Below are 24,753 nucleotides of genomic sequence, written 5' to 3'. Positions count from 1 at the left end.
CAATCCACTTCAGTATTCTTGCCTGGAGAATCCCATGGACAGCGGAGCCTGGCAGGCTATAGTCCATAGGGTCACACAGACTTGGGCACGACTGAAGTGACTTAGCAGGCAGGCTCATACGCACATAATTAGATTATGTCAGTTGTCAACAGATAATTTCGCTTCCTTTTGCTCTTAGGAGACCTATTATCTCTTTTCATGCCTATGTATTCTTGCCAGAACTTTCAGGTATATGTTTTTATTTTTTTATTTTATTTTTTTTTCAGGTATATGTTTTTATAAATATTGAGAGACTGTGTCCTTGTTCCTTATCTTAGCAGAAAACCTTTCAGTCTTTTCCATTGAGTCTGATGAGCCATCTGAGGAAATGCTCTGTAGAAGCCTGGCTTTCAGCACCATCTTGTACCTTCTCCTAACAAAGAACATACATCAGACCTAATGAGGCTGAACCCAAGTACATGTGCTGGTCACTTGGTGAGACCAAACAAACTGAAACCTTGGAGTCTGGAGCAGAGAAAAGTTTATTAGTTGATGTAGGACCACGCAGGAAAATAGGAGACCCAGGCCTCTCTTAAATCCACCTTGCTGGCTGGCCAGGGTGTAAGATTTTTAAAAGAGAGAGGGAAGTGGAGTGTCTGTGATCCCAGCTTCCCCATAAGATCTCAGCTGCCGACTCCGGCAGCATGTTGTGAGTTACTTTAGGATTATTCTATGTGTGCCTGTAAGAAAAGTTCCTAAATCTCGGTCTTGTGATTCCTTCTAAGAGGGAGCAAAGGCATTAGCTGAGATATACCATTATTTGCTTGGAGTCAGTGGTTAAAAAATTCAGTTCCTGGGACTTCCCTGGTGGTTCAGTGTTTGGGAATCTGCCTTCCAATGCAGGAGACTTGGGTTCGATCCCTGGTTGGAGCACCAAGATCCCACATGCCTTGAGGCAACAAAGCCATACTCCGCAACTAGGGAGCCAGAAATTGAGAGCCTACACACCGCAAACTAAGATCCGATAAAGCCAAAAATAAATATGAAAATAATCATTAAAAAAAAAGAATTTCAGTTCTCAGTTGACCTTATGGGTGTCATCAGTTTTTAAGTCATTTTGGATCCAGCTGTTTGAAGCCACAGCTAGGGGTTGTAAATCAAGGTATCAGTTTTAGCTATCCATTGTGGAAAAGATTATGCTGGACTTGATTTTCCTTTGTCTCTGCCCTCCCTCACTTCCCTAATAGTTACTGCTTGAATCTCCTCTTTGGATCTCAGGTAAAGTCTAGGTGACTAAGCCTTTTCCTATGAACCAGAAACTGTGTACCTGGTTGGGCCCCCCAGGGCCTTGCTCAGTTTCAGTCCCCTCCCTTTTTTGATTCTCCTCAATCTTAAGGGGAACTGGTGTGAAAAAGAAAGAGAATAACATATTCTATAAACAGGTTAATCAAACTCAACAAGAGAACTCAAATATAGGGGGACTTAGTTTCAAAATGACAATCTTTTTCCTACTCTACTGTTGATGTGATTTCTTTGTAACTGCATATCTGTGTACAGAAGAAATGCATCCATCTCCTTTTTTAAAAACTTAAATATCGGTTGCCCTGGATCCAACTAATTATTTGTTAGTTGCTGGCAGAGAAGGGGCTTCTCTTTGTTGCGGTGCACGGTCTTCTCATTGCCATGGCTTCTCTTATCGGGAAGCATGGGCCCTACGTGCTTGGCTTCAGTAATTGTGGTACGTGAGCCCAGTAATTGTGGCGCAGAACTTAGTTGGTCTGTGGCAGGTAGATTCTTCCCAAACCAGGGATCGAACTCGTGTCCCCTGCATTGGCAGCCATATTCTTATCCACTGCATCACCAGGGAAGCCCCAGTTGCAGGTTGTTGATATCCCTTTGTCTTTATTATATTTGTGTGCTTTTCTTTTGCAATTTTTCTCAGCATTTTGTCTGAACCTGGTTTAAAAATTTACAAAATGCTCAGTCCTTATTATGTACATTTGGAGTGAATAACATAAATAATTTGAAGGATACTGCCTAAGTAGGGCATCCTCTATTTATTGGTTGTTTGATATCTGGACAATATTTTTTATATTAATTATTAGTTGTGATATCCAGACAATGGTCTTTTTGCATGTATAAAGCAATACGACTGACATGCATTATTTGTTCATGTTGTAAAATGCCTTTTATTTATGGGTACATAGCTTTATAGTAAATTTTTAGAAAAATATTTTTTCTTAAAAATAGTTTTGTTATACTCTTTATTTTCTCTATCATGTATTCATTTTTCAATTCTAAACAGCCCATTAAATTATTTATTAGATCACCTTTGTTTGGACTATTTAACATTACAGTGTATTATCCATTTTTTAGCATTTTTCTATAGTAAGTATGCAGAGTATATCTGTAATATAATTTTTTTTTCTCCTCAGCTATGGAACAGCAGTATGTTTAATGTTAATTGGTATGTACTTTGGGGTCATGGTGAAAAAATACCCTTTCTTTGATAGCTGATTTCCAATGTGAGTGTTTCTGACATGGGGTTTGTAAAGTAAGGCTACCTTAAAATTAACTTGAATTATATGTTATTTAGTAAAGAATTCTATTCCTTTAGTGTTTCTAAAAGTTTTAAGATCATTGTTAGGAACTTTCATAACTCTGTTGGATATCAGTATTACTTTTGGTATAACACATACTCAACATGAAAGATTTATTTATGGATTCTAATGAATAGGATACTGTGGTTCTTTATATATTGTAGATATCTCTCCCATACGTGTGATTAAGCAATTACAGCTAAAATCGAACAGTGACACAAGAAAAGTACTTGAAACAGTGATGTTGAGAAGACCCAAAAGTCTTGAAATCCAACATTTTTACCTCAGGGAAATGCAGGAAAATATGGACTCAAATATGACTTTGAGTCTCAGCAGAGATGTAATGAAAGATATGATAAAGGAATGCTTGTGACCAATAACAAAATCTCACTGATGGAAGACATTGCTGTTGTCAAAGGGATGTCAGAATCAAGCCTGTTGAAAATCAGCTTGGTTTAAACTTTCAGGATGAACTCCACATAATAAGAAGTGAAGGGGAAATGTATGGATTTGATGACCCTGACAAGAAAATCAACAGTAGTGTCCCATTTTCATCACTTCATATAATTTCTCCTGAAGTTCAAACCAGTATTTCTAACATTCATGAAAATGACTTTACGCATTCCTCAGTCCTGACACAGGACCAGAAAGCACACGGCAAAAGACCTTACAAATGTAGCAAGTGTAACAAAACCTTTCTCCATAGCTCAAACCTTGCCAGACATCAGACAGTCCACACAGGAGAGAAAATATTTAAATGTGATTTATGTGACAAAGTCTTTAGTTGAAATTCAAGACTTCTAAATTGTTGGAGAATTCACAGTGGAGAGAAACCTTACAAATGGAATGAATGTGGAAAAACCTTTAATCACTATTCAAACCTCACTAGACATCAGAAAATTCATACAGGAAAGAAGTTCTGTGTATGTGATTTCTGCAACAAAGTCTTCAGTAATAATTCAAGCCTTGAAAAAAAAAAAAATAATTCAAGCCTTGCAACTCATCAGAGGGTTCATACTGGGGAGAAACCTTATAGATGTAGTGAGTGTGGCAAAGCTTTTAGTCTATATGCAACCCTTGCATTGCATCATAGAGTTCATACTGGAGAGAAACCAGTGTAATGAGTGTGGAAAAACCTTTAGTCACCACTAACCTCATCAGACATCAGAAAATTCATACCGGAAAGAAGTTATATGAATGTGATATGTGTAGCAAGGTCTTCAGTCGAAATAAAAACCTTGCGATTTATCGGAAGGTTCATACTGGAGAGGAACCCTATAAATATAATGAGTGTGACAGGAGGTTTGGTAAAAATTCACATCTTGCAAGTCATCAGAGAACTCATATTGGAGAGAAACCTTACAAATGTAATGAGTGTGGCAAAGTTTTCACTATACGTGCAACTCTTGGAAGGCATCAGAGAGTTCATACTGCAAAGAAACCTAACAAATGTAATGAATGTGGCCAGGTCTTTACTCAAAAATCAAGCCTTACACGTCATCAGCAAATTCATTCTGGAATGAAACCTTGCAAATGTAGTGATTGTGGCAAAGCCTTCCGTCAAAATTCACACCTTACAGGTCACTGGAGAGTACATTTTGTAAAGAAACCTTTCAACTACATTGAGTGTGCAAAATCCTTTACTCAGGTCTCAGCCCTTACTCAGTTCAGTTCAGTTCAGTCACTCAGTCGTATCCGACTCTGCGACCCCAAGAATCACAGCACACCAGGCCTCCCTGTCCATCACCAACTTCGGAGTTCACTCAGACTCACGTCCATCAAGTCAGTGATGCCATCCAGCCATCTCATCCTCTGTCGTCCCCTTCTCCTCTTGCCCCCAATCCCTCCCAGCATCAGAGTCTTTTCCAATGAGTCAACTCTTCACATGAGGTACACCCACATTTAAAACTGACTACGGCAGATTTGAAGCCTTTGATTGCTTAAAAAAGCAATCCTAATCCCAGTTCTAAAAAAAAGTTGACTAGTGAGGCAGAGTCGGCTCTTGTTAAAATAGATGAGGCTTTAAATGATTAGTTAATTAGGATTAATATTACCAGAGGATGGGATTTAATTATTCTCGCCATAGAACATACACCACAGGATACTTGTGGCAAAAAGGCCCATTGGAATGGCTCCATCTACCAGTGACCCCAAGAAAAATAGTTTTATCTTATCTCAGCTTGGTGACACAATTAATTATAAAAGGTAGAAAAAAAAATGTGGAACTTTTTGGAAAAGAAGTAACAAATATAGTGATTCCATTCAATAAAGATCAATTGCAATTTCTTTTACAAAATAGTGATGATTGGCAAGTTGCCCTGATAGATTTCCAGGGTCAAATTTTGTTTCATTTGCCCTCAAGCCCCGTTTTGCTTTTTTTTTTTAAAACACATCCAGTGATTTTTCCAAAGAAATTTTCTATTCAACCTTTGGAAGGGGCAATTTTAGTTTTCACAGATGATTCCTCTAACGGTAAAGCAGTCAATTATTGATAAAATATCCCATGTTCAGGTACCTGAAGAGACATCTGCCCAAAGGGCTGAGTTACGAGCAGTTATTTGGACTTTTCAACATTTAAGAGACCACACCTTCAATCTTTTGACTGACTCCTGATGTATTGTAGGGTTGTTTCCTCATATAGAGACTGCTAATATTCCTGGAAAATAAAACTACAGTCTTCTCCTTGTTATCTGATATACAGAAAGAGATTAAACACAGAGATAAGAAATATTTTGTCAGACATACTAGAGCCCATTCCGGCTTGCCCAGCCCTTTTTTACATGAAGGAAATGTTTTGGCGGATACATTAACTAAAGTAATTGCTTTAAACTTACATGAAAAAATTGACAAGGCCAAAAATTCTCCCAAAATTCACCATCAAAATGCAGCTGGTTTAAGGTATGAATTTCATATACCTAGGGAAGCAGCTAGACAAATACTTATGTCCAAATTGCCCAATATTTAGTCCATCTCCACCATTAGGAGTTAATCCCCGAGGCCTTAGGCCTAATGCTCTCTGGCAAATGGACATAATTCATATCCCGGCCTTTGGAAAGACTGTCCTTTGTACATGTTACCATGGATACCTTTTCTCATGTTATTACAGGCTTTGCTAGATGAGGTGAAACAGCAAGAGATGTAATTAAGCACTTGTTCCAATGTTTTTCCCAAATAGGACTCCCCGAACAAATAAAAACAGATAACGCCCCGGCTTATACTTCTGTTGCTTTTAAGAAATTTTGTCAACAATTTTCCATAGTACATTCAGCAGGAATACCTTATCCCGAAAGTCAAGCCATAGTGGAAAGGGCGCACCAAACTTTAAAAAATCAAATAGCTAAATTAAAGCAGGAAGAATTTAAGTATTCCTCTCCACATCATGTTTTACACCATGCTTTGTAATTAATCATTTAAATGTAGACACACAGGGGCAGACTACAATGATGAGACACTAGATTCCTAAATGGGCTACGACTCGGCCCCTGGTCAAGTGAAAAGACCTCCTTACCAGAGAGTGAAAAGGGCCAGATGTATTGCTAACTTGTGCGAGAGGGTATGCTTGTGTGTTTCTACAGGATTCCACTTCTGTCTGGATTCCTGACAGACTGATTCGACATGTCCAGCCCCATGAGACCTCCAGGATCACAAAGACCCCCAAGGTCACTGAGATCGCTGGGGCCCTGGAGTCTGGGACCGAAAAAAGATGGGGAGACCAAAAGCTAGTTGAGTTCAGGCCTGAAGGAGCCAGGGAAAAGCCAAAGGGCAAGTGACTCTTCATCTGAGGCTTCACTGCTAGTACATCGCTTCAGGCACCTAACGCTTCAAGAGAGACATGCTGATCGACTTCAACTGTATTCTCCTCCACCTCGTCACCGTCATCATACTCAAACAACTACCTCCAACACGGTACCAACTTGGGGCCAGCTAAAACATCTAGCTCAGTGGGCTGAAGAATTAATAGAAAGGGGAGATATGAGGCTGCGCTTATAGTAATGTTTGCGGCTATGCTTGCTGTGTTGGCTTGTCAGCCGAGGCCTTCCAGCGCAGAAAAGGTTCATTAGGCCTATTTGCCTAATCCACCTTCTCTTCAGCCTGTTGATTGGATGAATGAGCCAATCAACAGGCTGAAGAGAAGGTGGATTAAAACACAATTTGTGTTTTTGTTAATGATACTCTTCTTTTGGGCGGGGCTTCCATCTATCCTAATAATGTTAAATCAGTGGTCAGCACTTCCTTCAATTTTTCAGGCGTGTCCGTTTATCCACTTACTTGCTTTGCCATACCTTCCTCTTGACAAGGATGAGCTCTGGTTTTAAATGGATGCATCAGCACTTCCTTGAAAGGCAGGAATCACTTTCTTGATTCTTTGAGAAGAGATGGCAAGAGGGACTTTTGGTCTTTATAGCTGCTGATGCCGAGGACACAAGAAAGACTATTTGATGCCCTAAAAAAGGCAGCCCCTCATTTAAAGGACTATCCGAGCTGTGTACTCCCCATTCTGGACTCTGATGAACAAGGACTGCAGGCCTAGGAAAGCATAAGCAGAATTTCTGGCTTTCCTTGTTGGAAAGAATGCATGTACGGCATAAAGTTACTATTCCCATTGCTACCACCAGACATTTTCTGATCGAGTGGGGGTGCCCCTATCTTTCAAATCAACGATGGGGCTTGATTTATGTAGAACCTTATAGGTCCACATGGAATAATTCATTTCTCCCTATGCCTTTAGTAATTACTAGGTGGCATGCTGATGGATGGGTTCCTCCTTTAGCGAGCTTCGATAGAACGGGTCCCATGCAGCCTGAGTTATGGAAAGCATTGGCTGCTATCACACCTGTGATTTTACATAGATCTTTAAAAGAACAAAGATGCATTTTATGAGCCTGCGTACATTCTCCCTATGCCTTTTTGTTGGCCAGAAATCAGAGTGGTTTGGAAGTTTCTAAAGGGAAAACTGTTTACAATGTTATATGTGTGAATTGTTTTATATCAAATTGTGTTGATGGAAATGATTATAATAATTATAAGGCTGTGATGATCGTAAAGCAACCACTATATTTGATGGTTCCTGTAAAATTAGAGGGACAATGGTTTGATGATTATGCATTGAAAGTTTTATATGAATTTAATGGCTTAATTTCTCAACCTAAGAGATTCATTGCAGCTCTGGTTGTGGGAATAACTGCCTTGATTGCCATAGTGCATCAGTCACGGTTTCTGTTGTTGCCCTGTCAGAAGAAGTACATACGGCCTCGTTTGTCAATCAGCTGTCCAAAAATGTCTCCATAGCTCTTACTATGCAGGAAATTATAGATAAGAAAATAGAAAATAGGGTCAATGCTTAAGAAGAAGCAGTTCTGTTTATGGGGCAAGAAGTTACAAACTTAAAAATTAAATTATCTTTAAGGTGCCATGCTGAATTTAAATGGATGTGCATTACCCCTCTACAAGTGAATGAGTCTATGCGTTCTTGGGAATGCATTAAAAATCATATTTTAGGCATCTGGAATCATTCAGATTTTAGTATTGGTATCTCTAAATTACATCAGGATATTCAGGATATGAAGCAGGTGGAGTCTGACTTTTCCTCTCAATGGCTTTCTAATTCTCTCTTTAAAAATCTGGAGGGGAATCTTTCCCATGTATCCTTTTCTACAATGATTAATGTGGCCATGTGCTTATGCCTGCTAGTTCTGATTTGTGTAATAGCCCCGTGCCTTTTCAGAATACTCAGCCGAAATATTTCTGCTCTATCTACTGAGTTTCATACCTATGCTCTAAAAAATAAAAAAGGGGGAGATGTCGGGAGTCGCGTTAGGCATTACTGACAAAATAGAGGCACGGCCCTAAACCCCCTCCCTTTGTTCTGTAGGCACGGACCCCGAATGAAGGAGTTAAGCTTTGTGATTCTGACTTGTTTTTCCCTTTCCTCGGCTGAGTTGACTGAAGAGAATATTAAGGTGCTTGTTGTTTTTGAGAGGAGCATGAGAAGGCATAAAGCCTTCTGCAGCTGTGCTCAAAGAATAATTCATAAAATTAATCACTGACATTTGTTCAAGTACTTTTACAAAAAAGTGTTCCAGAGTGAGCACACAGGCCACAGCTTGAGGCCATGGGAGGGATTGCTATCTGAAGCCCATTTGTGAGAAAAGTTTATGGCAAACGAGTTTGCTGAATTTAGGGCTTATGAATAATTAAAATAGAAGCTAAAGATTTAAGGATTGCTGTAATGTTAGCATAGTCTACTATAGCTTATAGAAATTAGGGACTTTAGAGATATTAGGTAGAAGCCCTTTCTAAGAAATAGTGAGCTTAGGATACTAGGAGCAAACAGGATTTAGAAAGATAAGAATTAAACTGAGGAATGTGGTATGCAGCCCAGACATTAGCATGAGTCACAGTGTATTCACAAGGACACATGAGAAAAAGTAGATAAGAGAATTGCTGAGGAAGGAGCTCCTTTTGAGGGGCAACAATGATTTTTCGAGAAAAATAAATCTGGGTCCATGGGAACTAAAAATATTAAACCTCTGACCTAATGCTTTTGTAAAAGTATAAAAGAGAATCATAAGCTTGAAATAAACAGCCAGTCCAAGTAAAATGAGAGGGTGCCTCAGTTTCTCTCGCCAACACCGCTCACCCCTTCAGGTTGAATCCCTGGCTGCTGGAGCTGGACTCCAGCAAGTTCTAACTGTTGCTTCCTGACCTGCATACAGATTTCTCAAGAGGCAGGTCAGGTGGTCTGGTATTCCCATCTCTTTCAGAATTTTCCACAGTTTATAGTGATCCACACAGTCAAAGGCTTTGGCATAGTCAATAAAGCAGAAATAGATGTTTTTCTGGAACTCTCTTGCTTTTTCCATGATCCAGCAGATGTTGGCAATTTGATTTCTGATTCCCCTGCCTTTTCTAAAACCAGCTTGAACATCTGGAAGTTCATGTATTGCTGAAGCCTGGCTTGGAGAATTTTGAGCATTACTTTACTAGCATGTGAGATGAGTGCAATTGTGTGGTAGTTTGAGCATTCTTTGGCATTGCCTTTCTTTGGGATTGGAATGCAAACTGACCTTTTCCAGTCCTGTGGCCACTGCTGAGTTTTCCAAATGTGCTGGCATATTGAGTGCAGCACTTTCCTGAAAGCATCATCATCTTTCAGGATTTGAAAGAGCTCAACTGGAATTCCATCACCTCCACTAGCTTTATTCATAGTGATGCTTTCTAAGGCCCACTTAACTTCACATTCCAGGATGTCTGGCTCTAGGTCAGTGATCACACCATCGTGATTATCTGGGTCATGAAGATCTTTTTTGTACAGTTCTTCTGTGTATTCTTGCCACCTCTTCTTAGCATCTCCTGCTTCTGTTAGGTCCATACCATTTCTGTCCTTTATGGAGCCCATCTTTGCATGAAATGTTCCCTTGGTATCTCTAATTTTCTTGAAGAGATCTCTAGTCTTTCCCATTCTGTTGTTTTCCTCTATTTCTTTGCATTGATCACTGAAGAAGGCTTTCTTATCTCTCCTTGCTATTCTTTTGAACTCTGCATTCAGATGCTTATATGTTTCCTTTTCTGCTTTGCTTTTTGCTTCCCTTCTTTTCACAGCTATTGATAAGGCCTCCCCAGACAGCCATTTTGCTTTTTTGCATTTCTTTTCCATGGGGATGGTCTTGATCCCTGTCTCCTGTACAATGTCTCGAACCTCATTCCATAGTTCATCAGGCACTCTATCTATCAGATCTAGGACCTTAAATCTATTTCTCACTTCCACTGTATAATCATAAGGGATTTGATTTAGGTCATACCTGAATGGTCTAGTGGTTTTCCCTACTTTCTTCAATTTCAGTCTGAATTTGGCAATAAGGAGTTCATGATCTGAGCCACAGTCAGCTCCTGGTCTTGTTTTTGTTGACTGTATAGAGCTTCTCCATCTTTGGCTGCAAAGAATATAATCAATCTGATTTCGGTGTTGACCATCTGGTGATGTCCATGTGTAGAGTCTTCTCTCGTGTTGTTGGAAGAGGGTATTTGTTATGACCAGTGCATTTTCTTGGCAAAACTCTATTAGTCTTTGCCCTGCTTCATTCCGTATTCCAAGGCCAAATTTGCCTGTTACTCCAGGTGTTTCTTGACTTCCTACTTTTGCATTCCAGTCCCCGGTAATGAAAAGGACATCTTTTTTGGGTGTTAGTTCTAGAAGGTCTTGTAGGTCTTCATAGAACCATTCAACTTCAGCTTCTTCAGCGTTACTGGTTGGGGCATAGACTTGGATTACCGTGATATTGAATGGTTTGCCTTGGAAATGAACAGAGATCATTCTGTCGTTTTTGAGATTGCATCCAAGTTCTGCATTTCGGACTCTTTTGTTGACCATGATGGCTACTCCATTTCTTCTGAGGGATTCCTGCCCGCAGTAGTAGATATAATGGTCATCTGAGTTAAATTCACCCATTCCAGTCCATTTTAGTTCGCTGATTCTTAGAATGTTGACATTCACTCTTGCCATCTCTTGTTTGACCACTTCCAATTTGCCTTGATTCATGGACCTGACATTCCAGGTTCCTATGCAGTATTGCTCTTTACAGCATCTGACCTTGCTTCTATCACCAGTCACATCCACAGCTGGGTATTCTTTTTGCTTTGGCTCCATCCCTTCATTCTTTCTGGAGTTATTTCTCCACTGATCTCCAGTAGCATATTGGGCACCTACTGACCTGGGGAGTTCCTCTTTCAGTATCTTATCATTTTGCCTTTTCATACTGTTCATGGGGTTCTCAAGAATACTGAAGTGGTTTGCCATTCCCTTCTCCAGTGGACCACATTCTGTCAGATCTCTCCACCATGACCGGTCCATCTTGGGTTGCCCCACGGGCATGGCTTAGTTTCATTGAGTCAGACAAAGCTGTGGTCCTAGTGTGATTAGATTGACTAGTTTCCTGTGAGTATGGTTTCAGTGTGTCTGCCCTCTGATGCCCTCTTGCAACACCTACATTCTTACTTGGGTTTCTCTTACCTTGGGTGTGGGGTATCTCTCCATGGCTGCTCCAGCAAAGCGCAGCCATTGCTCCTTACCTTGGACGAGGGGTATCTCCTCATTGCCGCACTTCCTGACCTTCAAGGTGGGATAGCTCCTCTAGGCCCTCCTGTGCCCGTGCAGCCACCGCTCCTTGGATGTGGGGTTGGTCCACACAGCCGCTACCCCTGGCCTCGGGTGTGGGGTAGCTCCTCCCGGCCGCCGCCCCTGACCTCAAACGCAGGGTAGCTCCTCCCGGCTGCTGCCGTTGACCTCGGACGTGGGATAGTTCCTCCCGGCCGCCGTCCCTGACCTCGGACTTGGGTAGTTCCTCTCGGCCGTTCCTGCGCAATCGCAGCCTGGCACTCTCGGCCATTGCCCCTGACCTCGGACGTGGGGTAACTCCTCTTGGCCGCCACCCTTCGGGCATGGGGTCCTCCCGGCTTCTGCCCCTGACCTCGGATGTGGGGTAGCTCCTCTCGGCCGTGCTTAGTGCGCCGGTCGCAGCCACCCGCGCTTAGTGCGCATAAGAAAATCCAGACATGAGAGAAACCATATAAATATCATATATGTTGGAAAGTCTTCAGAATTAAAAATTTACACCTTACAGTTCTTTGGAGAATTGATACTGGAGAGAAACCATATAAGTATATTTAAGTCTGGCAAAGCTTTTGTGCATTCAGTCTGACCATCATATAAGGAAGGAATGGAAAGAAGCCTTACAAATGTCATAATGGAAGGAAACCTTACAAATGTTATGACTGTCTCAGTGTGTTTAGTCAAAGTTTATACCTCATGACCCACCAAATTACTCATACTGAAGAGAAACTTTATAAATGTAATGAAAGGTTTTCAGTGTGGCAAGTTTTTCAGTGTGCTTTCAAGCCTAACTCATGAGATGGTCCATACTGATGAGATACCTTGAGAATACAGTGATGTGGCAGTGCATTTAGCATGTGTTCACATCTTAAAGTTCATGAGAAAATTCATACTGGATAGAAACCAGGTAGATGTACTTAGTGTAGTCAGGCCTTTAGAAAATAAATTTGTTCTGGAAAGAATCCTCACAAATATCGTGAATGTGAGAAATGTATACTCAGGGCTCATATCTCACCAGAATTTAGGTAATAATCAGTGGACAGAACATGAAAGAAAGGAATAAATTTTGCAAATCCTTTAGGTTGTACCCTAAACTCAGGGTCACCAAATACCTCAAGCTTAAAAATTCAGTGGGGAGACTTAACCTGACAGTACAGTGGTTAAGACTCCATGGTTCCACTGTGAGGGGGTGGGAGGTAGAGCATGAGTTTGATCCCTTGTCGGGGAACTCAGATCCCACATGCCTCAGGGTGCAGCCAAGAAATAAATTTTTTTAATTTAACTTTTTAAAATTCCAAAAATAAAATTGCAGTGAATATGGCAAAGTTTCAAATTATTGTTCCTTTGTCACTAGATATCAGAATCTTTATCCTGGAGAAAAACAATACAAATGTATGTGGCAGAGGTTTTACCCAAAGATCACAAATAAGGGGACATGCTGAAGTGTTTGCTCCCAAATTCTGTGGGTCTGGCAAAACCTTTACCTTTAGTTCAAATATTAGGCAATAGCAGAGATTCTGTCATGAAGAGAAGACACGTAAATGTAGACGAGGAGCTTTATCCAGGCCTCACAGTGCACTAAGCTTCAGAATACATGTTTCTGGGAGAAACTATACCAAATAATGTGTGTACTAATTCTTATAATTGAAGATCCCAACTGTGGAACATAGAGGTATTATGTTGGAGAAGACTCTTTCCAGTGTTGTGAATCTGTAAAGATTTTCATCAAGTGCCCTCGCCTTTGGTGTAATGAGATAATTCATATAAGTCAAAGTATACAGATATTCTGAACATGGAACTGCTTTTAAGAAACAGTGCATTCTCAGGGAACATCATAAGATTCATATTTGGGAAATATGCGATAAATTTGGGGAACTTTTTGAGCACTTCTTACAATAGACCACACATCAAATAATACATACTAGGAATAAATAACCCTAATAAATAAGGACAACTATAGTCCATATTAATCTGAGATATTACATACTACAGAATTGTTACAAGTCACAGCATCTTAAAATTTAATGACATAATGTATACATGAGAGTAAGGACCTATGTGGAAATGGCCCATTATCTTCAGTGTGGTGGTGGTTTAAGTCGTGTTTGACTCTTGCAACTCCATGGACTATAGCCTGCTGGACTCCTCTGTCCATGGAATTCTCCAGGCAAGAATACTGGAGTGGGTAGCCATTTCCTTCTCCATGGGATCTTTCTGACTCAGGAATCGAACCCAGGTTTCCTGCATTGCAGGCAGATTCTTTACCGACTGAGCTACAAGGGAGGCCCTATCTTCAGTGTATACATATTCATTTGTTTTGAGTTTTCTTGAAAAGGCTACTTCACAGTGTATGCCATTCAACATGAAGTTTGAAGTCTGTTGATCTTACACCTTCAATATAGACCTTTGAAGATGGTCCCTGGAGAGCAGTCAGTAAGATGAAGGGGCAGACTCCATTAGGTGTGGTTCCTTCAGCTTCATGTTACCTGGAAAAATGAGGACCCTGAATTATACAATAGTGTGTGAATTATGCTTAGCAGCAGATAATAATGTAAGACTAGGGCATGATTACTCATTATGCTCATTGCGTTCAGGGTGCCTTTCTGTAGATAGTTCACAGTGGGTTATGGGACAGAATCCTCCACCTACTGGCCTTGAACAGAGCACGCAGGACATTAAGGGACTGGGCTCTTCATGAGGGAAAGTCCCTGTCACTAGGGAATGATTATCTGGTAGAAATGATGCAGAGGAAAACTTCATCACTTTTTCCATTGGCTGGTTATAACTGTTGTATATATGTATGTTTAATGAGTTATTTTTGGAAATTGAACAGAGCAGTTATCTTCAGAGGAAAATATATTCATATGCATTAGAATATTGCATATATGAGTATGATTCACATTTAACTGCTGCAGTTACATTTGCTGCTATTTTATTTGAAGTGTTTCATACATCTCCTATTGTAATTAATTTAGTTATTTTGTCAACCCTAGATGAATCTTGTTCCTTCCACCAACACTTTTTTTTTCCTGTCTCTAACTTTACAAGTAGAGAAGCTAGCAATGTGCCATTAGATTCTCAGGATTGAAAGAATCTGTAATAATTTCTTTCAAATATGGAATCAAACAGGATACCATTTGAGGATTAAATACTCAATTTGTACTTGCATTATTCTTTCCACTCTCTGTTCCAGACTATTCACATGGGCATACTGAAAACATCATAACTGTATATTTCAGACTCTGACTTCTATTAATGTACAAAAATTTAACAGTAAATTTAAAAAATTGATTTTATTGAATGATTTATCAGTTTGGCAGCATCCCTTATAGTAAATTAAGAGATTCTCTAAGGAGCTGCGTCCCGCTTCACCAAAAAAACGGTTGTACAGACTTTCTGCCTGTACCTCTTCAGAACAGTTCCTGGAAGCTGTCTCTGAGACCTTGTTCCCTTGGCTATAGTCCTCATTCTGCCCGAAATGGAACAACTCACGACTCTTGGTTTGTGTGTTTTTTTTAAGTCGACAGTATCATAAACAGAAAAATGTTTTTTCTTTTTTTTAAATTGAATCTATATGGGATGATGGATGCTTACTAACTCAGTAACTATTTCAATGTATGAAAGAACATTATGCTGTACACCTAAATCTCATACAGTGATGTATGTCAAGTTCATCTCAATAACACTGGGAGGAAACGTTTTCAAAAGCAAAACACTTTGGAGAAAAAAGAATGAACAGTGCAATTTAGAGCAGTTTTTTGTTTTGTTTTGTTTTGTTTTGTTTTAGCGTGTCTTACTCTCTTTAAAGCAATGGTTAGTGTCGGAAATTATCACACGGCTTAGTCCTTCACTCAGACTCCAGGATTAGTTCCTGAGTGCCTGGAACTGACAGTGTGTTTGTTGTCATTCAGCCTCATTCATCCTGACTGAATGAGGAATACAAAGGAAAACTGTTCTGTAGGGTAGAATTCTACCCAGGGAGCAATTTGTATTTCTCATTCTAGTTTTTATTATCGAGGCAAATCCAGTTTTTCGTTCCTTGAACTGCCTAAGTTGATTCTACTTGCAGGAAAGTTCCACGAGCCAGCTAGCATCCCACAGCAACCACTTGGAGACCACTGTTCCCAACCATTGAATACAGCGCCTGAGTCTCAAGAGAGGGACCTGGGAGAAACCTGCTGGCAAATACAGCTTTTTATTAACACCGTTTTAAACTTGTCAGGAGGAAACCTCCTACTTTCAGACACTAATACAAGGTGTTAAACCTGTTTCACACAGGATCTTAAAGTGAGCGTTTTCACGGTACTAGAAGGTCCCCTGCCCCGCCTCCAGGCGCTGCTGAATGGATCAGGGTTCACCGTGCCCCGCCCCTCCCGGTAGCGCTCCGCCCATGCGCTGCAACCGGAAGTTCCGCCTCTAACATCGTGAGGGAAGTTCCGCCTCTAACATCGTGAGTGAGCAGTTTCTAACCCGGAAACGTTCTCCGAGGGACGGTCGCACTGCAGAGCGTAAACTTCTGATTTCTAGGGTAATTCTGTGGTAGGCGGTCTCCCTTGTTCCACTGTCAGGGTCTCGGAGCTACTAAGGGCCTAAAATCCTAGCATCCGGCCCTCCCCCTCAAGCAGAGTCAGACGGCGCCAATACTTGTAGGGTATGTTTTCCATTGTGTTTGAATTCGCTCTGAGGCTGTTCCGTTCCCTTGACTTCAGTCCAGGTAGACACCGCCTTTCTCTTCTTTTCCCGCCTAAGACTGTTTAGTGCCTCTGTCCCCATCTCTCAAGTAAAGTCTTCTGGCGCGAAATGGATTCCCGCCGGCCCCTAGCTTCGCCCTCGCCCTCTCGGCACCCTGGAGGCCGCGCCGGCCGCCTGGCTCCCAGAGAGGCCGCGCCCTCTTCCCGGTCCTGGAATTCAGGAGAGTCCGCCCCGCTCCTGAGACCCCCTCCCTCCTAGCCCCTGTGTCCTCGTGTCTCCTCCGACCGGTCCTTCTGCCCTGCAGACCAACCTTCCCGTCAGCCCTTCCTCTCACCCCGCGTAGAGGGAGGTGACCTCGGCCAGCCCTGTAACACCCAATGTTCTTCGGTGCCAAATTTTACCCTATGGCAAATGGTCTCTTGCTGTAGGCGGGCATCTTACTCGCTCGCCATCCTTGTAAATTCGTGGGCCAGGCGATCAGGCGAAGCAGAGTCAGAGAGCCGGACAGAGAAATAGGAAAACTTAACGGCAACAGAATGAAGGAGATCGGAACATAGAAGATGGCTGCTGCTGCTGCTAAGTCGCTTCAGTCGTGTCCGACACTGTGCGACCCCATGGACAGCAGCCCACCAGGCTCCCCCGTCCTTGGGATTCTCCGGGCAAGAACACTGGAGTGGGTTGCCATTTCCTTCTCCAATGCATGAAAGTGAAAGTGAAATAAAAGGAAAGCGATTACGCCTTGAAAGGAGCAGGTGAATCAAATAAATAAAATCCTGCATCTCCAGGGGTTGGAGAGCACCAGAGAGAGGGGGGCCCTGGATCATCAATCAGTAGGGGACAGGTAACAGTGGTGAGGTCCTTCACACAAAGAGTCTGCAATAGGGTGAAAGGTGGGACAGTGGCCTTCAGAGCATCGTGGTCCTGGGAGAGGAACAGTACAAAGGGTGACAAGGAGAGCCGAGGAAGAGGGAGGGCAGAGAGAGAGCAGAGGTGGGGGATGAAAGAGGCAGAAATTCTTAGAGATGTAGGGCAATCGAGAAGGCTGGGGGGAGAGCCTCAAGAGAGGGAACAGGTTGCAGTTTGCAGCCAAGGGCAGGAGAGGTGTGAAGGAAGAAATAGAGAGGAAGGCAGGAGCAGGGGAAAGAGGAGACCCCGAAGTAGAGGGAAAATAGGAAAACAGACAAAGAGAATGAAGTGGAAACACCTAGATGTGTAGGTAGAAGGGGAACTGGATCCAGTTGGGTGCTGAGGGCTTTGGATGTGGCTGATTAGTTTCAGATGTAGCTTTTGTGGCTTTAGAATGTAGTAAATTCAAAAGTTGCTCAAATCATACAGATGAGAAGTGCAAAACCCATCTATAACGCCTGTACACATTTTGTGAATGTTTGTGTATTTTAGGTGCTACAGGTGATTTCAATCTGTATCCCTCACTGAGCATCAGGACTCTTGTCTCCTCTGAGTGGTGCTCAGTCCAAGCTTCAGGTTTCATTGATGAGGCATTTTGCATACCCATGTTTTGTACCCTCTGACCAGAGATTCCCCTTCAGGTAGTTTGTGTTGGTCCACAGCTTGATAGTGTTTAAGGTGCCCTAGGTGACTGCAGTCTGGATCCCTCGCTGAGCATCAGGACTCTTGAGTCCTCCCTTTCCTGAGGGCTGAGATCTGGGTTGAGGAGGCAGGTGCTCTGCCCTGAGTGGGGATGGCCCAGGGCCTGGAGTGTGACCTGAAGGGGATCGTGGGGTCAGCTGAGGTGCCCCCTGCTGCTGTGTACATGAGGCCTCAACCAGGAGGGGAGTGTGATCCGAGGGAAAGTGTGAGAAAGTGCCTATATTGGACTCTGTGTGGGAGTTGACTGTCCTGAGTCCCTCCTGAGACAGTGGCCATAGAGAACTGTCTGTTCCCCATGGTGAGGGCTTGCGTGGGGTTGTGGCACAGGAAAGGGGTGTGTTGACTTTAAACATTAAACAGCATGTTTTTATCTTTCATGATAGGCCTCTGAAGACTTGTGTTGCCTGAGGAAGAAGCCTTGAAGTTGAAGAAGGGGAAGGAAAAGGAGTCAGGAATGGCTCTTGCTCAGGTAAAGTCATATTCTCAGTTGATTCTCAGTCTGTCCTTCCTGAAATGCCCTTCTCTGGACTCGCTAATCTTCTCTGACTCTGGAGTATTCTGACTCCTGTACATACACACACACTCACCTGGGGCCTTCCCTCAGGGCCTGTCATCTCCACTTAGATCCCATCTCCCCATGACCCGGTAACCTGGCCCTTGTGAGGAGGCTCCCCTGGGCACCATCCTGGGTAGGGTTTCACATGCATGGGTTGGAGACAGGGTCTTGGTGCTGTTGGGCAGCAGGGATTGCTTAGGGCCCATCTGGATGTGCTGTCTGCTCTCTGTCAACCAGGGTAAAGAAGCTGCATGTGGAAGTCAGGTATTATATGCAGAACATCTGGTAAAATCTGGAATTCAGTTCAATAAGGGGAAATTTGTTCTGATTTTTTTCTAATGCCACTGAATGTAAATGAATGAGTCACTTTCTTCAAAATCTTAATGATTGAGAGTGGAATGACAATTCAGAAACAGACTTCAGTGATAGTGGGTGCTTTTTTGCATTATTGAATTTACTCTATGCAAACAACTTAAATAGGGGAAATTCTTTAAATCATTTTTATCACCTCCATCACTCAGAAGTTGTGTTTCTATTCCGTGAGTTGTATTGGGTGACACACTGTGCGGGGAGCCGGTGAGGCATTCCACTCGTGACAAAGGTCATGAGGAAGGAGGCTCGGCATACGCAAAGGCGGGATCGAGCCTCAGGAGTCCCCCCGGATATTCTCGAGCATTTTCCCCCCAAAAACCAGAGTCTGCCTACTTTATTGCTTTGTGCTCTCACCTCTGACTTTACTGGGGGCTGTCCCCTACCACCATCTCTCTCTCTGTGTGTCAAAGAGTTAACTTACAGCTCCAATTAATAAAGTTCCTGGGCAATTAGGAGTGTTTAAATCCAAACCCCTCTGATGGCTCTCTAACTCGCCTGACAAGTTTACCCGGACTCCTGCAGCTATGCATACGATTGTTTACAGTCTCCTAGCCTCGAGAGGCATGGGAAGCTTAAGATATTCAAATAGCTTAGAGCCTCTCAGAGAGTTAAAAACTGTCAGAATAAACTAGTAAAGGATTTCATTGATGAGTCAATGCTTGTTGCCAAGTTTTCACATCCCCTGAATTGTATCCTTGAATATGTATCAATTAATAGTGGGTATGTAGAAAAAATAAGTAGTGGCCTTGGTGTTAGTAACTTGAGACCCTTAAGGTAATAAATTCTTTCTTTGTTGTAAACCCATTACACATCCGCCCTATAGGAATGCAATTTTATCTTTGGAAGATGGTGCCAAACCTTGAAATAATTACTCTTAGAGAAAGTAAGTCTTTGTTGATAAGTCCTTGTCAAGAGTCATAAAATGTTAGTAGGCCTTCTGGCCAGAAGATGATGTAAATCACCTAAACCATTTGTATACGATACATTTGCAGGAAAGAAACCTTGGTTTTTGATAAGAACCAAAGACTGCTGACTTTGCATCCCCTATTATCCTCTATGTGTAACTTAGGGTATAAAAGCCCCTGTTAAAAATAAAGCTACGGGCCTTGTTTACCAGCGCTTGGTCTCCCCATGTCATTCTTCCCTTTAACTTCCAGCTGAGTCTCCATCTGGAGCGCGGAACCCACCACGCTGACTAATCATGCCTGGGCTTCTAAGACCCACTCGAGAAGGTGTCTAGGGTGAGACACCTTCCGCTATTCGAGAGGGCGCCTGCGGCCTACGTCAGTGGTGCAAACTTCTTGTCTTGAAGTTTTATTGGTCTCCCGCGTAAACCAAGCTACTCAGCTTCTTTTCTCCACTGAATTTTCCTACTGAGCTATCCTCATTCTGTTGTTCTCTATATCTCTAATTAGCATATAAATAGTCGCCTAGGCCGTCTCTCCTTCGAATACCCTGGATCAGCTGGGGCTGGTCCCCAGCAGGTGGCGCCCGATACAGGATTTTCGAAGGTAAGCTCCCAGCAATTGGGGTTACCAGCCCTATTGCCCCCCGTTCTCGGAACAACTGGGTTATCAGCCCTCTTGTTCCCCCACGGAGCAGTTTGGGTCAACAGCCCTACTGCTCCTCCCTTGGAACAGTTTGGGCCATCAGCCTACTGTTCCTCCCCCGGAACAATCTGGGTCACCAGCCCTATTGTTCTTCCAGTGTTCGGGATGGCTAGGACCCCACTCAAGGGAGCCGCGGACCCCCCTGTAGGATAGACAGGGCGAGAGGAGTGGGAAGTGTTGAAAGTGTTAAAGAGTTAGACTTAGAGAGAGAAAACAGTTTCTGAAGTTAAAAGGCCAAAGAAAAGCCTGATCTTTTGATAGCTTAAAGCAAAATCTTTTACTATACTTAATTTTCTGACATGGGTAATACTGAATCAAATGAAAGACAGCTCTTTATAGGAGTAATTTTACAGTTATTAGGTAAAAGAGGAATCAAAGTTAAAAAATCTGCCATTCAGTCATTTCTTTCATTTGTACAAGAGCACTGTCCCTGGTTTCCAGACGAAGGCTCTGTTAACTTAGATGTCTGGGAAAAAGTAGGAAAACAGCTAAAAACTTACCACGCCGAACACGGCTCAGAAAAGGTGCCTAATGACGCCTTTTCCTTATGGAATATCATTAGAGATGTCTTAGACCCTGCCCCTGATTCAGAAAAAGTACATCTTAAAAGTGACAGTGAAGAAAATGCTGTAGCTAAACCTGCCCCTGAATCTAAAAGAGTAACTTTTAAAGAGGAAAATGATGTTGAAACTGTAGTTAAACCTGAGGAAAATGAGAAAAACGAAGACCCGCCCGACTATCGGCAATTAAGAAAAATGTTAGCAGCCATGACTACTCAGGAACAACTTAAAGATAGGGATGAAAAACAAGATCAGCCTTCCCCAAAAGAAAAAGAGAATTTAGGCGAGATCACAGTTAAATATCACCCTGATGGAGATCGGCATCTCTTAAACAAAGATGCCCCAAAAGGCTTAAGAGAAGCTTCCCCTGTCAGGCCATCAGCTCCAAAGAGCTTAAGGGAAACGTCTCCCATCAGGCCATATGCCCCCAGGGACTCCCAAGAGACCGTCCCACTTAATCCATATGTAAGCTTTGGATACCAAACAGTTCAAAGAGCTCCTGAGTACAGAGCAGAGAATGTGGAACCTATGCCATTGCCACCACCTCCCATACCTCCTCCCATACCACCTCCCCCCATACCACCTCCCCCCATACCACCTCCCATACCACGCCGTACAGGTCCTATTAAACCCGCATTATTACCGCCACCTCCCTATCAAAGTGGGAAAATTCCAAAATCAATCCCACGGAGACGGGCCTCTTCTGCCCCTGGCGAGAAATTCGATCCCCAGCTTCAGGCTTGTTTCCCTTTAATTTTTGACAATGATGAAAGTGAACAAAAGGCTATCGACTGGGAGCCTGTTTCTTTTCAATTGGTAAAAGAACTTAAAAATGCATGTATTTCATATGGGCCTAAAGCCCCGTATACGATGCAGCTAGTAGAAAATCTAGCAGGTCAATGCTTAACACCTCGAGAATGGAAATCAATTGCTAGGGCCTGCCTGTCCGGAGGACATTTTATACTTTGGAAATCTGAATATGATGATCTCGCTCGTATATATGCTTTTTCTAACCAAAATGGAGACTTTACACATATCACTGAACCTATATTACTTGGTCAGGCCGACTACCCCTCGTATGATGAACAGATGAAATTAGATAGGACTACTATACAACAGGTGGCTGATTGTGCCTTTACTGCCTGGCGCTCATTGCCCGATGGTAAAGCATCAGGTGCCGCTCTATCTGATATTAAACAAAAGTCAGAAGAGCCATTTGAAGACTTTGTCTCACGACTCTCAGAAGCTGTCCAGAGAATAATTTCTGATTCTGAGGCAGCTAAACTGTTAACAAAACACTTGGCCTTTGAAAATGCTAATTCTACCTGCCAGGCTATATTGCGCCCTGTTAGAAGAACTGGAACTCTAATTGATTATATGAAACAGTGTGCAGATGTAGGACCATCAGTGCTACAGGGTGTTGCGATAGCTGCAGCGATAAAAGGAAACTCTTATCAGCAGGCAGTCCAATCCTTTTTTACTAACAAAAACAAGCCATCACAAGGTGATCCCAATAACCAAGGCAGGAATGCATTCCCTAGAACTTGTTTTTCTTGTGGCCAGACGGGACACACTTTTCATGGGTGCCCTCAAAGACCACCCGGTTCTTATCTGCCTAATCCGGCCCAACCGGCTGTGGCTGCTCCGCAAAACCCTGCCCCACTGCCTATTAATCCTAGGTCTCTTTGCCCTCGCTGCCAGAGAGGATATCACTGGGCAAGGGACTGTAGGTCAAGATTTCATAGAAATGGAGCCTTTTTAGGCCCCGACCAGCAGTCGGGAAACGGGTTGAGGGGCCAGCCCCAGGCCCCGACAACGATTGGGGCAGCCTCACTGAACCCATTCATTCCCTTCGTCCCGTCGCAGAGCTCATCAGAGCAACCCCAGGCAGCGCAGGACTGGACCTCAGTTCCACCACCTCAACAATATTAACACCAGATAGCCCCACTATAAAAATCCCTACAGGAGTTAAAGGTCCATTACCGACAGGCCTGGTAGGAATTATACTAGGCAGAAGTTCCTTAGCTATACAAGGTCTTACAATTATTCCTGGAGTAATTGACTCAGATTATACAGGAGAAATTCAGATAATGATTTCACCCCCGACTAAAACTTTCCAAATACATCAGGGACAGAGAATAGCCCAACTTTTACTTTTGCCTTATCATAATGCAATTGGGCAAACAGCCACCCAAAATGAAAGACAGGACAAAGGATTTGGGTCTAGTGACATGGTTTTTTGGGTAACAGAAATTACTAAAAAGCGTCCTATGAAATCTATTCTTGTCAGTGGCAAGTCTATTGAAGGGCTATTAGACACAGGAGCAGATGTTTCCTGTATTTCTGGGAAAGACTGGCCCAATTCCTGGCCCACACATACTACTGCAAATAACTTAGTGGGCATCGGGAGAGCTCCTACAGTAGCTCAAAGTGCAAAAATTTTAGACTGGCAATTTGAGGATACCCGTGGAACATTCCAACCGTATATGATTCCTTCGCTGCCCTTCTCGTTGTGGGGGAGAGATGTGCTGTCTCAAATGGGCATGTTACTTTTTAGCCCTGATGATAAAGTAACTTTGCAAATGCTACAAATGGGCTATGATCCTTCAAAAGGGTTAGGTAAACAGCAGACAGGAATAACTGAGCCAATTTGCCCTGCTCCTCTAAAGTTCCGTGCTGGATTAGGGTATCCAAATTTTTGATGGAGGCCATTGTTTTTGCTGCCGACCCCATTACGTGGAAATCTCAGGACCCTGTGTGGGTAGAACAATGGCCTCTGACTAAAGAAAAACTACTGGCAGCCAAAGCGTTAATTTCTGAACAACTAGAATTGGGACATATTGAGCCCTCCAATAGCCCCTGGAATACTCCTATTTTTGTTATTAAGAAAAAATCCGGCAAGTGGCGACTTTTACAAGATTTAAGAGCTATTACTGCCACTATGGAAGATATGGGAGCCTTACAACCTGGGCTTCCTTCCCCAGTAGCCATCCCAGAAGGATATAATATTATTGTAATTGATTTACAAGACTGTTTTTTCACCATCCCCTTAAATGCTGAGGATAAAAAGCGATTTGCCTTTAGTTTACCAGCAGAAAATTTTAAACAGCCTTATTTAAGGTTTCAATGGAAAGTGTTGCCCCAGGGAATGAAAAATAGCCCTACTTTATGTCAGAAATTTGTTAATGCAGCTATAGAAGATATTAGGGCTAAATATGAACAACTGTATATGATTCACTATATGGATGATATTTTAATAGCTCACCCTGATAGAGCTCATTTACAAACTGTTCTCCAGGATCTGACTCAGGCTTTAACAGACAGAGGCTTAAAAATTGCCCCAGAGAAAATTCAAGTCAATCCGCCCATAACTTACTTAGGACGGGTTATCAATTCAGAAACTGTGATTCATGCCCCATTAAAATTGAGAAAAGATCACCTTGTTACTTTAAATGATTATCAAAAACTTTTAGGCGACATTAATTGGATCAGGCCTTATTTAAAATTAACTACTGCTGAATTAAAACCTCTTTTTAACATTTTACGTGGGGATCCCGATCCAACTTCTAAGAGACAATTAACTGCTGAGGCTCAGGAGGCCTTAGAAAAAGTGGAAGCAGCTTTATCTGATAGCTATGTTAAAAGAGTTAATTTACAAACAAATTGG

At 42.5% G+C, this 24,753-nt stretch overlaps 1 protein-coding gene across 5 annotated transcripts in view; it reads left to right on the top strand.

Annotated features, from left to right (window-relative positions):
• Nucleotides 1-24,753, top strand: part of LOC788150 (uncharacterized) — a 40,837-nt gene that overhangs the window by 11,483 nt on the left and 4,601 nt on the right. For 3 of the 5 annotated variants that reach the window (XM_059877215.1, XM_059877219.1, XM_059877218.1), the window contains exon 3: nucleotides 18,372-18,457. The gene's annotated coding sequence lies outside the window, so the exon portion shown is untranslated. Of the gene's footprint in view, nucleotides 1-6,068; nucleotides 16,217-18,371; nucleotides 18,458-20,331; nucleotides 20,428-24,753 lie in introns of those variants that run through there. The other 2 variants (XM_059877216.1, XM_059877217.1) reach the window with 2 other exon arrangements.

The sequence above is a fragment of the Bos taurus genome, chromosome 18 (assembly GCF_002263795.3).
Source record: "Bos taurus isolate L1 Dominette 01449 registration number 42190680 breed Hereford chromosome 18, ARS-UCD2.0, whole genome shotgun sequence".
Taxonomy (NCBI): domain Eukaryota; kingdom Metazoa; phylum Chordata; class Mammalia; order Artiodactyla; family Bovidae; genus Bos; species Bos taurus.
The sequence above is the reverse complement of the archived record's forward strand: the minus strand, read 5'-3'. Positions and strand labels throughout refer to the sequence as shown.